Source organism: Euphorbia lathyris, chromosome 1 (genome assembly GCF_963576675.1).
Source record: "Euphorbia lathyris chromosome 1, ddEupLath1.1, whole genome shotgun sequence".
Lineage (NCBI taxonomy): Eukaryota > Viridiplantae > Streptophyta > Magnoliopsida > Malpighiales > Euphorbiaceae > Euphorbia > Euphorbia lathyris.
In genome coordinates this window covers 27,997,421-28,014,623 of record NC_088910.1, presented here as the reverse complement: position 1 = coordinate 28,014,623, position 17,203 = coordinate 27,997,421, and positions in this window count along the sequence as shown.

Sequence of the window (17,203 nt, the reverse complement as noted above, 5' to 3'; positions counted from 1 at the left end):
TATGAGAACCCATTCCTAGGTGAGAACTCACCTTAGGTGAGAACCACCCAAAACTACGTAGTTTTGGGTAGAAAAAATTAAAAAAAACACTGCTGCTTAGGGGGATTAAACATGAGACCCTATGTTTACACTCCACACAACTTACCACTGAGCCAATTGCTTTCCTTGTAATTTATGTCGCGCGCTGATAAATATACTATTGCCCTTGTAGCTTCTATTGTTTAATTTTGATGCATGCTATTAAATGTGCATAGTAATACATTATTAATAGAAAAAAAAAATTTGCATAATAATGAATTATTAATAAAAAGAAAATGTCCATAATAATGAATTATTAATAGAAAAAAATCCAAAAACATGCTCAAATTTCTTATTTATTTAATTCCTTTATATTTTTGTAATTTATGTTATATAAGAAAATATATTTTTTTAAACATACGTTAGAACATATATTTTAACTTTTAAAACACGAACTATGAAGTTTAGAACGTACGACATATTTTTTAGAACATACGTTATGTTTTTTAGAACACGTGTTATGTTTTTTCGAACATGAGTTATAAATTATATTATAGAACAAATGAAAAAACGATCCAGATATCTACTGATTTTTTAGAACATTATACTTAATTTTTAGAACACAAACTATATATTTTTTAAAACATACGTTATAACATATATTTTAACTTTTAAAACACGAACTATGAAGTTAGAACGTACGACATATTTTTTAGAACATACGTTATGTTTTTTAGAACACGTGTTATGTTTTTTCGAACATGAGTTATAAATTATATTATAGAACAAGTGAAAAAACGATCCAGATATCTACTGCTTTTTTTAGAAAATTATACTTAATTTTTGGAACACAAACTATAAACTTTAGAACATATGTTATGTTTTTTAGAACATACGTTATGTTATTTAGAATGTAAGTTTTTTTTTTAACAAAAAAATAGCCCATATATTTACTATTTTTTTAAAACATTATCTTAATTTCTAGAACACAAATTATAAAGTTTAGAACATATGTAACAATATTTAGAACATCGTCCTTAACAATTTAAAACATAAATTACAAAAATATAGAGGAATTAAATAAGGGTAAATTCCAAAAAAAATCCCTTTGGTTTCACCGATTTCGCAAAAAACCCCTGTGGTTTGTTTTTACCAAAAAAAAGGAGCGTGGTTTACGCCGTTACCCGAAAAACGGAAAATGACTTAACAGTGTTAAAATAGAGGGGTAAAATTGGAAATTCCAAATTTTTTTAATTTTTTTTCTCTTTTTTCTTTCTTCTTCTTCCTCTCTTTCTTCGCCGACTGCTCCGACTTCGAACTTCTACTGCTCCGACTTCGCACGGAAATGAAGGACGATGATGCTCCTACACTTATTTCAATTCCATCGCCGACCTCCACAACATCCACCCCGTATCTACATCAGCGAAGAAGGACATCTTAGACGCCGACGGTCTTTTTGGTAAAGTCCGGTACAAATCCCAACCAATCTCACTCAAATTTCCTAGCCTGAGAGTGTTCGTCGGCGGTGTGAACAATTTTACAGGCTCTATTCCTGTTTCACTGGCCAATGCTTTAGCACTTGAGGTAATTGATTTTGCTCAAAATTCTCTTACTGGTACAATTCCTACGAATTTACAGACATTGGCTCTCAAATGGTCCACCAGTAATCTCTCTCATCTCTCCGACGATCTCGACTTCCAAATCCACGACGATGTTCTCGACATCCTTGTAATTTAATTTCTCGATCTTTGTGTGATTTGAAAAATTTCTTGAGTTCTGATTGATTTTGATCTGATTTAGGATTTGATTATGGAATTAATAGGAAGTTGAGGAGACTTCCAAAGTGGTGAGGCATATTTCCAGATTTCTCTGGAAATTCCAGATTTCCAGAATCGGAAATCTGGGAATTTCCAGATTTCTGAAAATTTCCAGAAATCTGGAATTTTCAGATTTTCGATTTTGGAAATCTGAAATCGAAACAAAAAGAAACAAAAAAAAGAAGAAGGGGAGAGAGAGATGAATAAAAAGAGAAGAGAGAGAGAGAGGGGAAGAAGAAGAAGAGGAGTAGAAGGAGGAGTAGGAAGAAGAAGAAGAAGAAGAAGAAAGAAGAAGAAGAAAAAATAAAAAATAAAAATAAAAAAATAAAAGAAAAATTGTTTTTCCAAATTTACCCTTCGCCACGTCAGCATTTTTAACGCCGTTAACCCATTTTCCGTTTTTCGGATAACGGCGTAAACACGCTCCTTTTTTTTTGGTAAAAACAAACCATAGGGGTTTATTTGGAAATCGGTGAAACCACAGGGGTTTTTTTTAGAATTTACCCATTAAATAAATAAGAAATTAGAGCATGTTCTTGGTTTTTGTTCTATTAATAATTAATTATTATGCACATTTGTTTTTTTCTATTAATAATTATTATGCGAATTTAATCAATATTAATAAGTGCATGCATCAAATATTAAACAATAGAAGCTACAAAGGCATTGGTATATTAATCAGTGCGCGACAGAATACACAAGGGAAGCAAATGGCTCAGTGGTAAGTAGTGTGGAGTGTAAGTGAGGAGGTCAGGGTTTGAAACCCAGCACAACATCAGCGTTTTTTTTTATTAAATTTGACATCCAAAACTACGTAGTTTTGGGTGGTTCTCACCTAAGGTGAGTTCTCACCTAAGGGAGGGTTCTCACTTGATCCCTCCCCTATATATATATATATATATATATGGGTTCATTCTTAATGGTGATTACATTTTATCACCATATATGGTTACTATATTATAAACCATTAGATTTTAATCTAATGGTTTAAAATTTAATTAAGTTATTTATAAAATCTAATGGTTTAAAATTTAATTAAGTTATTTAATATAAGTTTGACTTTTTTTTATGTTACTACATTATAAAAAAAACCGATTAATATAACATTAACTAGTTACTTATGTTTCCAAAAAGCAAATAAATGGCATGCTTTATCCAATGCACCACTTAAAGCTTTTGGTAATAATTCCATTTTAAATTGCATTTTTTTCAAAAAATATTATACTTCTCTAAAAAAAACATTATATATTGTATAAAGTATATAGTTATAGAATATTGTTAAGATAAAGAAAATTAAGAAATATGTTATATTTAGTACTCCGGCCATTCTATTGTATAGGTTATTCTAACAAATTAGTTTTTTTCCCTAAATATAAATTATTCTAGGATTTCAAGAACTTTTAGTTTAGTTTTTTGGTTCAAATATTAAATTTTTTGTATTGGTATATGTATTTTTTTAATATTCCAATGTTTATTCCCCAATAGTGACATGAGAGAGAATTTTTGTTAGTTAACCAGTATATTTCTTAATTTGTGTAAAATACCCTAAAATGTCATATATAATGGAATGGATGGAGTATTAAAAAAGTAAGGTCGATTGGATAGTGTAGGTCCCATGTAGGCGTTTAAAATTGAATTTTTTTTTCAGTTTCTATTAGGTCCCGTGTAAGCGTAAATTTCCTAGAAGCTGCCCGGAGCCGTTTGGGCAACGATCAAAATAAAAAAATGTTCTTTTTCATTATTTTTTGATTTTTTTTATTATAATTCACTTTTAAAACACTCTCACATGTTCTTTTGGCAAATTTTGTTTACTATTTTCATATATTTTTGTTTAATTATATTCTCTACTTGTTTTCATGATATGATTAAACATTTTAAGGACAACATTTCATAGTTTTCAGTTAATTATATTAGTTATGCATATTATTTTTTACTTGTTTCAATAATATTGTTGTTGAATTTTTTTTGTCACGTTTTAAAATATATGTTACAAATATACATGTTTTTCTATAGTAAATCGTTCTATATTACTATTTTTAGATAGTATATTACATATTTTAATTGAATTAATTTTTTTTAAGAAATTTTAATTGCATTTATATAACAAAACACAAAAATGCAAATCCGAATAATCCCCAATTAATTTCCGACTAATCCTTAATTAATCATCAAAGGGCCTATCCGTCTACCGTCTGACTAGCGCCTAACGTTTTCTACAACTTTGATCTCTTCTTAAAAAAAAGCATGTTATCCCAGTGTGTTTCAATTCAATGTTCTTATACTTTATCATTTTTGGATAAATACAGATTTACCACGTTGCATATGAAATGTAGTAATTTACCTCTAAAATTGCTAATTTTATTCATACATAATAAAAAATTTGAACTGAGTTGATTTGAATATTAATTCACCTTTTAAAAAAATGATTCAAAACTTGGGGTAATTAGGAGAAAAACGGATTTTTAATCCTCTCTCTTACCTTTTCTAAAAATAAAATAAAATACGTCAATACCGATAAAAATTGATTTTGTTTGAAAACGTTTGAGAGTAAACTTGTATCTTTTCGTACACTAGGAGTAATATTTCGTATAATATTTATTTTATGTAGTATTTATTAGGAGTGCAATCGAGATGAGCTTTGACGTACTCATGTTTGGCTTGACATAAAATAGACAAGCTCGAGCTCAGTTTGAGCTCAACATCTTATTTGAGCTTGGTCATTAAGAAAATTATTTGACTGTGAGATTCTCACGAGCACCTTGTTTATTTGTTCATGAGTTTTGCTCGCAAGCACCTCATTAATTATGTTTATGGACTTTGGTCGTGAACAATTCATCAATTATGTTTACATGCTATATAGTTTTAAAACTTATAAAACTAGAGTTTCATACAAATTACATATCTCTCCTTATAAAAATACTATTATTAAAAAAAGAGTCAAATCAACCTTGCTCACGAGTCTGTTCATAAACATTATAATCGAGTTTTTTTCATAAGCTTATTCACAAACCTGTAACGTAACATAACGTAGCGTAACGTAACGTAACTTATTGTGACTTAGCGTAACGTAAGTTAATATAATGTAACGTAATGTAATATAAAGTAACATAACATAACGTAAATTAACTTAATTTAATGAAACTTAATGTAACTTAGCATAAAGTAACGTAACATGACGTAACGTAAATAACATAGCGTGACGTAACGTGACATGACGTGACGTAACGTAACGTAACGTCACATAACTCAACATACTGATGCAGAATATAAAAATAAAATATCATAGTTTTTCTTAATATTGTTTGAAACTGGTCTAACTTACCAATATTAGAGATAAAATTACTCTTACTTACTAATATTAAATTTAAAGTTGTCATATTTTAAATATTTTTACACTTTATAAAACAAAATAAGGAAGAAACATGTGCAATTTTATTTTAACGGTTTATCTAACATGTGCCTCATGGCACATGTTTAGCTTTAATGGATTAAAGCATTAATTATGTTTTTACGGTTTTTTTTTACCTAAGTATAGGGTAAATTACATCTATGGCCACTGAAATTTATTATTTTCACATTATGACTACTCAACTTCATTTCTTCCCGGTATGATCATTGAACTTTACACTTTTTAACATCAGTGGCCACTTAACGTCTCAAAACAACCATTGAAGGCTAAAAATAAAAAATCCAAAACCTCAATTGAATTTTAATTATTTTGGTTTTTTGGTGGTAAGTAATTAAATTTGATAAGGCCTCAATTGAATTTTTTTTAAATTTTCAAGAAATTAAAATGAGGGCGGCCTCTTGCCAAATAAATTGGTAGGGGAAGGCTTGCCCCCAGAACACCCTTGTGGTGGGACCCCTCCCCGGACCCTCGTTCAGCGGGGACGCGTAGTGCGACCGGGCCGCCTTTTTTTTTCAAGAATTAAAGTTCCTTAAAATATCATTAAGGCTTTGGATTTTTTATTTTTAGCCTTCAATGGTCGTTTTGAGACGTTAAATGGACACTGGTGTTAAAAAGTGTAAAGTTCAATGGTCATACCGAGAAGAAATGAAGTTGAATAGTCATAATGTGAAAATAATAAATTTCAGTAGCCATAGATGTAATTTACCCTATACTTAGGTAAAAAAAAACCCGTAAAAACATAATTAATGCTTTAATCAATTAAAGCTAAACCTGTGCCATGAGGCACAGGTTAGATAAACCGTTATTTTAATACATACTTTATGAATATAAAGATTGATAAACAATAACGGAAATCAATTTTATATAATTAATTACAACCTAGATTTTTTTCAAAAAATAAAAATAAAATTATAACCTAGAATTTCATAAAAAGAAAACACAATCTAGAAACTAGGAAGGAATTAATGCTAGCTAGTAGAAAAAAATAGCATTAATTAAAATATAAAAAAGAAAAAAAAAACGTTTATATATCTCAAGGTCACAGTAGTCATTTTATTAAATAGATATTATCTAACCAAATACTAACATTATCCTTTATAATTAATTTTTATGTGGAAAAAATATACAATGCACATGTTCCCATATTATTTTTTTTTTTTGACAACCAATGAAGCATATATTAAGAATCAAGAAGAAGCATATTACAAATAAAATCAGGGGTACAGAAAACCACTCACCCCGATTTAAAGGTAAAATACTACTTCTAGCTAACAAATGAGCAACCGAGTTTGCAGAACGACGGACAAAACGAATAGAGCAATTAAATGACTCGTTCAATAAAAAATGACAATCATTGGCTAAGGCGTTAAAAGGAGATGAAACCTCTAACGGGCGGGCCATAGACTGTACCACAATTAAAGAATCTGATTCAATGATTATATCCTTCCATCCGCGGTCTTTGATCCAACTGAGAGCTTCACGGACCGATAGCACTTCAATGAACGATGCATCTTGATAATTCTGCAAGGTTCCATTTTTAGCTGCAACAAACCGGCCTAACTCGTCCCGAACAATACACCCAAATCCAGCCACATTCTCATCTGCAAAAGACGCACCATCCACATTCAGTTTTAGGAAGCCTGTTGGAGGACTCTGCCACACCGTCGGGCTTGGCACAACCGGACTGCCTGAAGGAGAAACCGGCGCCTGCGCTTTCTTCCAGGCCTGTAGAAAGGAACCGGCCAAATGGTATAGGATCGAGGCTTGTGAATCCTTCCGATTCCACACAATGTCATTTCTATAGCACCAAATAATCCACCATAAAACCGCTACAAGCTCAACAAGCTCCATCGGTTTAGAAAAAATCGAGCTCCAATAATAAAAAATGTTATGAAATTGGGTTCCCACATCCCCAATAGGCGAAATAGTCCAAATAGCTCGAGCCATAGTACATTTGAGAAAAATATGAAAAGAATCTTCCACCGCCCCATGACAGAGCTCGCATAAATCTGAGATAGGAACCCTTCGGGCTTTCAGCGCGACTTTAGAAGGGAAACAGTTAGCAAGAACCCACCAAAGAAGGTTCTTAACTTTAGGGGGCACTTTAAGATTCCAAATTTTATTCCATACTGGAGAATCAATAAACCAACTTGTTCTAGCTCCAGACATAAGCTTTCGGTACCCACTTTTAACTGTATAATTGCCCCGTCGGTCATCCTTCCAATACCACACATCATGATCAACCCGATTAGATAAGGGGATACGGAGAATAAGTTCTGCATCCCGAGGAGCAAAAATGCCCGAAACTAACCCAACATCCCATGACCGCCGACCCTCCTCCATAAGATCAGCCGCCACTTCCACCCCTAAACCATCCAATTTTTCACTTTCAATATATGGAAAGTGATCGTCAGGGAGCCACGGGTCATCCCAAATCCGGACCTCACCACCCGCCCCTACAAACCTACGAATACTTGACCTTAACAACTCTTGAGCACCCATAATACTACGCCAGATGAAGCTAGGCCCATCAGATAACGATGCATCAATAAAAGAACTATTCGGATAATAAAGAGCCTTAAAAACACGAGCCACAAGAGATTCAGGATTTGAGCTAAGTCGCCAACCTTGTTTAGCCAATAAAGCTAAGTTGAAATTATGCAATTTTCTGAAGCCCATTCCACCAACTTTTTTAGGGTAGCACAACTTATCCCACGATTTCCAATGTAAACTACCTTTACCCGAACCATCTGATCCCCACCAAAAAGAATTCATCAACTTCTCTAGATCATCACAGATATTCATAGGAAAAAGGAAGAGACTCATAGCATAAGTAGGAAGCACCTGCACCACTGATTTGATCATAATCTCCTTTCCTGCTCTTGATAGAAATCTGGCTTTCCAACTCTTCAATCTAGACCGCACCATGTCCTCAGCAAAGCCAAAAACCTGAGACCTATTCCTTCCCACCACCGAAGGTAGACCCAGGTACTTTTCCGGGAGGGCTACAGTGGAAACCCCCAAGATATTACTAGTTTCTGCACACACACCATCTGGGCAGTTTCGACTGAAAGATATAGATGATTTGGATAAATTTATTTTCTGACCAGAAGCACACTCATAGTCATTTAGAGCTTGTTTAATTGCTGAAGCTTCTGATCGATTGGCTCCGAAAAAGAAGTAACTATCATCAGCGAAGAACAGATGAGAGATTGCTGGCGCTTGGTCCGCAACAACACAACCCCGAATCCGACCCTCTGACTCCAGCCGAGATAAGTAGAGGGAAAGACCCTCCGCACAGATAATAAAAAGATATGGTGACAGCGGATCCCCTTGACGGAGTCCCCTCTGTGGAACAATAGGGCCCACTACATGCTTCCCATGGACAACCCTATATTTAACCTTTGTAACGCACTCCATTAATAGATTAACAAAGCTTGATGGGAAACCAAGTTTCAATAACATCTCCTGAAGAAATATCCATTCCATCTTGTCATATGCTTTAGACATATCAAGCTTAAGAGCAGCCATACCACTTGAAACCCTTCTAGTCCTCTGATGGAGATAGTGATTCACCTCAAATGCCAGCATAACATTATCAGTAATTAGTCTGCCAGGGATAAAGGCACTCTAGGACGGAGATATAAGAACATGAAGGACTTTCTTTAACCGATTAGCTAAAACTTTAGAAAAAATTTTGTAGATCACATTACAAAGAGCTATCGGTCTCAGATCAAAAACCATCTCAGGCTTCGATTTCTTAGGGATTAATACAATATTGGTTTCATGAATCTCATCAGGAAACACTCCAGACTTTAACCATAACAAACAAGCTTCAGTAACATGACCGCCTACTACATCCCAAAATTTCTGATAAAAACCAGGGTTAAAACCATCAGGTCCAGGGCTTTTATCAGGGTGCATTGAAAACAAGGTTTCTTTAATTTCCACAGCATTAAACTCACCACAAAGCATATCACAATTTTCCACAGACAATTTCGGCATCACATTTTCAATAATAGGCCCCAAAACACAATCATTCGAGGTAAAAACCTGAGTAAAGTAAGAAAGAATAACAGAATCCAAACCTGCACCCCAGCTGCGCCATTCGCCATCTGCATCGCGAAGCCTCACAAAGCTATTCTTTTTCCTCATATTATTAGCAGCTGCATGAAAAAATTTTGAATTCATATCACCACCAGCCAGCCACAATTTTTTTGCTCTTTGCTTCCAATACAATTTCTGTTGGTACAGGATATTTTCCAGCTTTTCCTGAACTTCTAAGAGTAACACCTGACCTGCCTCATCGACGCGATTCTGCAGTCTTTTAATCTCAGCTCGACACTCCACAAGTTTGAAAGAAAACCGACTGTGTAACTCGGCTCCCCACTGATACAGCGCCTGCCCGCACTGCTCCTGCTGAACCAAAATGTCAGCCGAGGCATTCACATTCCAGGAGCTTACAATCCGTTCACGACAATCCGGTTCTTGAGTCCAGGCAGCTTCGAAACGGAATCGACGAACAAACACCCCTTCACTAGGGGTCAGACACAGCACAAGAGCTGAATGGTCAGAGACCGGAGCTTCCTCGTTAATAACTTTGGCCGAAGGAAACAATTGAAACCAGCTGGATGACGCTAAACCCCGATCCAACTTCTCTTCAACAAAATTATGATAGCCTCTGCTCTTTTCCCAAGTAAACGCATGCCCAATCATAGGGACCTCGAACAGATTACATTGCTCAATCACATCAGAAAAACCATTAACCAAATAAGGTGGATGTCTGCGCCCACCACTCTTCTCACTCTGTAAAGCCATGTCATTAAAATCTCCAATAATTACCCAAGGCAAAGAATGATTACTACACAGATCCCGGATCATCTCCCAAGAATATGACCTTCTAGAACGCTCAGGAAAACCATAAAAACCGGTTAATCGATACTCCGGCAAACCCAGTAAAGAGACTTTGACATCAATAAAATTTCTAGAAGCCCGTAACAAACTGACTGATCCATTAATTTTCCAAAGTAAAGCCAAACCTCCACCTTGGTTAATAGGATCAATGAAAAAGAGACCAGAATAAGAAAGACTACGCTTTATTACCTCAACTTTCTCGCGGTTACATTTCACCTCCATCAGAAAAATAAAGTCAGGCTTGAACCTAGCAACTAGGTTCTTTAACATACGAACTGTTCGAGGGTTGCCCATACCTCGACAGTTCCAGCTTAACGTACTCATTCTCCTCGGCGGGTCTGGTCTCTAGAGCCCGCCTGCTGTAAGTTTTTTGATCCAGACACTATTGGTGTTGTATCCACCACCATATCAGAGGTTTTATCCTCAATCACCTCCTCTTTTCTTATCCTCTTTGACTCCATTACAACAAGGCTATCCTTCTTATCTCCTTGCTTTGAGGCTGTCCCCTTATTATTTTCAAACAAAGAAACAGTATTCATCACTGTCTTTGTTCCAACTCCTTGTTTCATAATACCTCCAATATTATGAATCACTCTAATAAATTTAGACATTTTTCAAAAGTACTTATGGATGGGTAATACCCATTGAGAAATAATATATATATATATATATATATATATATATATATGAGAGGGCTCTTGCGAGAATCCTTTCTTATATGAGAACACTTTCTTAGGTGAGAACCACTAAAACTACGTAGTTTTGAGTCTAAAAATTAAAAAAAAAACGCTGCTACCATGAGGGTTCGAACCTTGGACCCTTTGTTTACACTCCATATTACTTACCACTGAGCTAATTACTTTTTCTGTGTGTTATGTCGCGCGCTGATTAATATACCACTCCACTTCTAGCTTCTATTGTTTAATATTTGACGCGTGCACTTATTAATATCGATTAAATGTGCATTATAATGAATTATTAATAGAAAAAAAGAAACGTGCATAATAATGAATTATTAATAGAAAAAAAATCCAAGAACATGCTCTAATTTCTTATTTATTTAATTCCTCCATATTTTTGTAATTTATGTTTTAAAATGTTAAGGACGATGTTCTAAATATTGTTACATGTGTTCTTAACTTTATAATTTGAGTTCTAAAAATTAAGTATAATGTTTTAAAAAAACAGTAAATATATGGACCATTTTTGCATTTGTTCTATAATATAATTTATAACTCATATTCTAAATAACATAACGTATGTTCTAAAAAACATAACGTATGTTCTAAAGTTTATAGTTTGTGCTCCAAAAATTAAGTATAATGTTCTAAAAAAATCAGTAGATATTTGGATTGTTTTTTCATTTGTTCCAAAAATATAATTTATAACTCTTGTTCGAAAAAACATAACACATGTTCTAAAAAACATAACGTATGTTCTAAAAAACATAACGTATGTTCTAAAGTTTGTAGTTTGTGTTCCAAAAATTAAGTATAATGTTCTAAAAAAATCAGTAGATATTTGGATCGTTTTTTCATTTGTTCCAAAAATATAATTTATAACTCATGTTCGAAAAAACATAACACATGTTCTAAAAAACATAACGTATGTTCTAAAAAATATGTCGTACGTTCTAAACTTCATAGTTCGTGTTTTAAAAGTTAAAATATATGTTGTTTCAAAAAAAAGTTAAATTATATGTTATAACGTATGTTTAAAAAAATATATTTTCTTATATAACATAAATTACAAAATATAAAGGAATTAAATAAATAAGAAATTAGAGCATGTTCTTGAATTTTTTCTATTAATAATTCATTATTATGCACATTTCTTTTTTTTCTATTAATAATTCATTATTATGCATATTTAATCAATATTAATAAGTGCATGCATGAAATATTAAACAATGAAAGCTACAGTGCGATGGTATATTAATCAGCGCGGCACATATCCCACAAGGAAAGTAATTGGCTCAGTGGTAAGTAATTTGGAGTGTAAGCAAATGGTCTAAGGTTCAAACCCCCATAGTAGCAGCTTTTTTTTTTAATTTTTAGACTCAAAACTACGTAGTTTTAGTGGTTCTCACCTAAGAAAGTATCCTCACCTAAGAGGAGGTTCTCACTTGATCCCTCCCCTATATATATATATATATATATATATATATATATATATATATATATATATATATATATATATATATATATATATATATATATATGGAGTTGGTTAGGGTTTTGGACAAAATAGGAATTTAACATCTTATTAATTACACTTATTTATTTTTTTATATAATATTTTAAATACATACATTCCCTAAAAGATAAAAGTTATATATAATTTTAACATTCATATTACCATTTCCATTACTTATTTTATAAATAAAATATACTCATATAGATATAATAAATGTCCATATATAATTTTAAGGGCGTTACAATAAAAGTGAAATTATATCCAAATCTCCTCCCACCCGTTAACCTAGCTTTCAAATCAAATGTTGTATTTTTACATTCATTCTACTTTGAAGCCATTATTGATTGCTTAGACTTCTTCTTTTTCCCTTCCTGTCATCATAAAAGAAAGTCTCTCCAAGATAAATCTCTTTTTTTTATTCATATTTGATGGGTTTTTTTTTTAAATCTATATTGATTTAATGTTTTAATTACTTATTAGTTAATTAGTTTGGAAATTTCTCCATCATTTGTTTTTCATTTTTTTCTCTATAAATATATATATATATATATATATATATATATATATATAATTAATTAATTAATTAATGTACTCTAAGGATTTTAATTTCTTAATTAATTGATGATGATGCTTATTTTGATTTTTAAATGGGTTTTGCTATTTGTCGCCCCCATTTCACTTATTGTCGCACCCTTTTGTACAATATCGCCCTTCTCATTTTTCATTGGAAAATCTCATATTCTCTCTATCTCGTGGCTAGTCGCTGATTTGAGGAAAAATGGATTCGAAAACTCCGGAGAAGGACGATTTCGAAGACGAGGTAAGCAAGTAATCCTAAAACCATTGAAATTTAACGAATTGAAATCAAAACGAAATTTTTTTTTTGGTTGAATTTTGCTTAAACGGGTGGTGGACCCGTTTTACTCTAGGAAAAAACGGGTCCAGAACCCGTTTTTTCCTAGGAAAAACGGGTTCCTCACTTGTTTTTCCTAGGGGAAAACTTGTGGCCTACCCGTTTTCCTCTAGGGAAAACGGGTCTGGTTTTATCCCAGGGGAAACCTGGGTCCGGACCCATTTTCCATTGGGGAAAACGGGCTGGCCACTCGTTTTCCCCTAGGGAAAACAGGTGAGGAACCTGTTTCCCCTAGAGAAAAACGGGTTCTGTACCCGTTTTCCCTAGAGTAAAACGGGTCCACCACCCGTTTTCCTTAGGAAAAACGGGTGCACCACCCGTTTTCCTTTATGAGAAAACGGGTGGTATTAATGTTTTTTTTTATTTTGATAAATAATATTAATAAAAATTATGCTTAAATTATGAATTTAAGATATACTTTATAATTTTTTGAATTGTCAATTTCAGACTATATGCGGGACAATATTTAATGTTTTGATACACTATAATTTATTAATTTGAATAGCTTAGTATGTAAATCATAATTATTATAAATGATACGTTAATAATTATCATTTACGTAAATTTATCTAGTTTTATTCATAAATTAATATAGGTATGGCTGGAGTTTACGTTAACATTTAATGAATTTTTATCCGCAATGTATATATTTATTGAAGTGTTAACAATGTTTAAGATTATTATAAATTAGAAATATTATGTTAACGTGTTTTGTATCATAACAACTGATTTTTAGAATGCTAATATTAATTGTATTTCACCTGGAATTTACGTGCTTTGTACATGTTAAAATATTTACAGCTAATATAATATGCATTTACTTTCAGGTGCCATTAGAAAATGAATATGGCGACGGGATTGATTATTCTGTCCATTTTCAAACGGATATTGTGTTTCCTACAAGCTCTGACGCTATTGTATGGGCTAAAAGCATTGTAATTGCGAATGGATTCGAGCTAGTAATTTCATCCTTCAAACATGGCGGAAAGCAAAAGCTCTTGAAATGTTCACGAGGTCAACGTTATAGAGGAGTTATGCAGATTGCTGAAGATTGTTTAAAAAGGAGAACTAAAACTAAAGCGTGTCGATGCAGATTTCAGATTAAAGCCATACAATACTCAGACGGTTCTGGTTGGAGGATATCGGCTAAGACTGGGCTAACAGGTATGCACAATCATGGAATGATTGTTTATCCAGAGGGACACAGACAAACAAGCGGACTCAGCCCCGCCTCAAAAAAAATTGTTTGTGATATGAGTTCGGCTCAAGCAAAGCCGTGTGCTATATTGGCATCAATACAGGAAAAGAATCCAGGGGACCATCAATAATTAAAGATGTATACAATTACAGGGAAAGATTGAGGAAGGAAGGGTTTCAGGGCAGAGACGTGGCTAGTCAATTCTTTCATCTAGCATATGAAAATGGGTACGTTCATTCGACATTATCTGATCCCGATTCTGGTGTGTTGACGCATTTGTTTATGGCACATCCAGAATCAGTATCATTATTTTGGACGTATTACTGGTACGTTGGCATTGATTCAACCTATAAAACTAACAAGTATAAAATGTCATTTGTTGAAATTGTTCGGATGAGTCCATGTAACACCAACTTTAAGATAGCTTATGCAATTATTAAGGATGAGACTGAGTTCATCTATCATTGGGTCTTAGAGAATCTGAGGTCTTTGATTGGCGTTGATGTTAACCCGACTGCTATCGTGACTGATCGGGAGTTGGGGCTGATGAGTCCGATCAGAGAGGTTTTCCCACAAATAGCACACTTGCTGTGTACGTGGCATATTAACAATGATCTAGAAGATAAAGTTTACATATTACTAAATAAAAATAAGCAATATGCCAGTACATTCAAGAACGGAAGATGGAGAAGGATAATGTAATCCCAAACTGTAGATGAATATGAGAAGAATGTGAGATTGATGACGGATATGATGTCGAGGCAATACCCACGTGTTGTCTCCTACGTCCAAGATACGTGGCTAGTGCACAAGGAGAAGTTCGTGGTTGCATAGATGAAGAATGTACTACATTTTGGAAACACAACATTGTTGGTCCCTTATAACATTACAAGTATAGTTCCAAGGGGGTTAGGAACTATTTAAAAATTTTAAGTTAGGGCAGACTTCTTTTTCGTGAGAAAATGGTTTTAACAGCGGCGCTGAGTGAATAGCAAGATACTGGCTTAGTCAACTGGTGACTAGGTCAGTTTCTTTACTTGAGTCAGGAGATAGCACTTAGAGTCTATTCTTGAGCTCAGATATTCAATGCGCACAACTCAGCTTGACCTCTTTACTTGGTCAGTTTTTTGTTTAAGCAAGCAATAAGTATATAAAGGAGTTTAAGGTTAGAAATATGTTACTCAGCAGATTTATCCAGGTTCGGCCTCCAAGCCTACGTCCTATCCCCGGAACACGTTCCGAGATTTCGAATTCTCTACTGAGCTCTTTAACGGTAGAGCATCAAACCTTTTACAATCTTAGCAACTGAGTATAACAAGAGTACCTTCCTCTATACCTCTACTCAATCCTAATCTCTCGCTGAGTACTATAACCGAGTACTCAGCCTCTCCTTTCTAATTCTAGAAATGATAAGTGTTTGTCCTAAACAACGATTGCTAAGACACCTTAGATGATTGAATAATCACTCTAGACTTTTACACAAAAGATATGAAATTTAGTGTAAGATTGCTTTGCTTTTTCTTGCAGAACTTTACGTAGAGATTTGGTCAGCGTAATGGCTTGATCAAGTTCTGTGTCGAATGAAGCAACTGAAGGGCTCTATTTATAGAGACGTCTGAGGTGTCGGTCATTTCGAATTTCGAAATAACCGTTGGAGGGAAACGGCTTCCTATCGTTGTCATCCTGTCTTGCTCAGAGCTCTCGGCCAATCAGATTTGAGTATCTTCTGTCCTTGGTCAGCTTTTGGTCAGCTCGACAGATTGTCTCTCCATTTATGGTAAGGTCAACTGGAGAGCATTCTGTGTCTTCTGAACTTTACCCAAAGTGGAAACACTTTGTCTGGAAGTTGTTCTTAGCCAGCTGCTGTCTTGTACTCTTTGTCGAATCAACTCAGCAGCTTCGTCCCGAAGTTGTTCCACGAAGGTCTTCTAGATCCTTCTTCCGCTGAGTTGCGTTTTGTACATAACGACAACGTTTTGACATACGCGGGCCGAGTTGCCTTAAACTGTTTGACTTGGGCTTTGACTTCCGTATTGGGCTTTGGGCCTTTTAATCTTTGTGTCTTATAAACAATTTAACTCAACATTGAACAAACACATTAGTAGAATAAATCAAAGCATTTAAACTTAGTGTGTTTAGAATATTTTTTTTTATATAAGAAAAAAAAAAAATATATATATATATATGTATATATTTTAATTACACTTAAACAATTTTGTCAAATCAAAATTATGTGGAAAGGTGTTTCAACAAACTCCCCCATTTTGATGTTGGCAAAACTATTCAGCGAAGAACTCAGTATTGAGCTCCCCCATGATAGTTGACCTATTATAGCTTAGCAAACTCCCCCGTCAGGGTTGAGCTACTGACTTAGTTTTACTCTAAAAATTTAAAGGTTTAATCGAGTAAGTCTAAGGTCAGTTTTCAGATATAGGTCAGCTCATGAAACATATTCTGTTTTACTCAGTGTTTAAGCGGAAGTTTTAACATTCAGAGGGCGCTGAGTAATTTGTTGTTCAATGAGTTTTATAAGAAAATGCTTTATAAACGTACAAGTCAATGTCAAACATGTTATTAGCATTGGGTACAATCAATAAGTTTTATAAGCATTAAACATAGTTGATGTACTTGAAGATACATAATAACTTAATACTCAGCATCGTAAATAATAACCCATAACTCAGGTTTGGGATAAAAAGATGCAAGTATTGATATTAATAGAAGTAGTCAGCGTATAC